Genomic DNA, 898 nt, shown 5'->3' with positions numbered 1-898 from the left:
ACATGAGCTCTCTGGCTCCCACACTCCCAAGCTCTCTGGGCACTCGGAATCCCAGGCTCTCAGTATCTCAGGTTCCTGGCTTCTGGGGCACTTGGGCTAGTGGGCTTTCAGGGTCTGTGGCTCCAGGGCTCTCATAATCTCTGGCTCTCTGTCTCCCGGGCTCTTGGGCTCCCTGGCTGGCTGGCTCTCTGGCTCTCAAGTTTGCAGGCTTGTGGGCTCTCTGGCTTCCAGTATCTCTGGCTCATGGTCTGTCTGGCTCCCTAGCTCTCAAATATTCAGGGTCTGTGACTCCAAAGCTCTCTGACTCCCAGGCTTTCTGGCTTTCTAGCTCTCGAGCTCTCTGGCTCATGGGCTATCTGGGTCCCAGGCACTCGGGCTCACAGGCAATCAGTCTCCAGGGCTCCCTGGCTCCTGGGCTCCCGTGTTCTCTGGCTCCTGGGCTCCCAGGCTCTCAGGCTCATGGGCTCTTTGGCTCTCAGGCTCCCTGGCTCTCAGGCTCTCTGGCTCTCAGACTTTCAGGGTCTGTGGTTCCCAGTCTTCTGGGCTCCCGGGCTCTTGAGCTTTCAGGCTCAAGGGGTCTGGTGCTTGCTTGCTCTAGGGCACTCAGGTTCCTGGGCAATCAGTCTCCAGGGCTACCTGTCTCTCTGGCTCTCACACTTGCTCCCTGGCTCTGATGCTCCCAGGCTCCCAGGCTCTCTGCCTCTCAGGCTCTTTGGCTCCCTGTCTGTTGCCTCTCTGGCTCCCTGGCTCTCTGACTCCTGGGCTCATGGGTTCTCGAGCTCCTGTGCTCTCTGGCTCTCGTGCTCCAGGGCTCCCTCCTCTCTGGCTCTCAGTCTCCTGTGCTGCCAGTCTCTTGGGCTCCTTTGCTTGCTTTGCTAGGAAAGGGTTAACTCTCTTT

Source organism: Eurypyga helias, unplaced genomic scaffold (genome assembly GCF_000690775.1).
Source record: "Eurypyga helias isolate BGI_N326 unplaced genomic scaffold, ASM69077v1 scaffold26840, whole genome shotgun sequence".
Lineage (NCBI taxonomy): Eukaryota > Metazoa > Chordata > Aves > Eurypygiformes > Eurypygidae > Eurypyga > Eurypyga helias.
The sequence above is the reverse complement of the archived record's forward strand: the minus strand, read 5'-3'. Positions refer to the sequence as shown.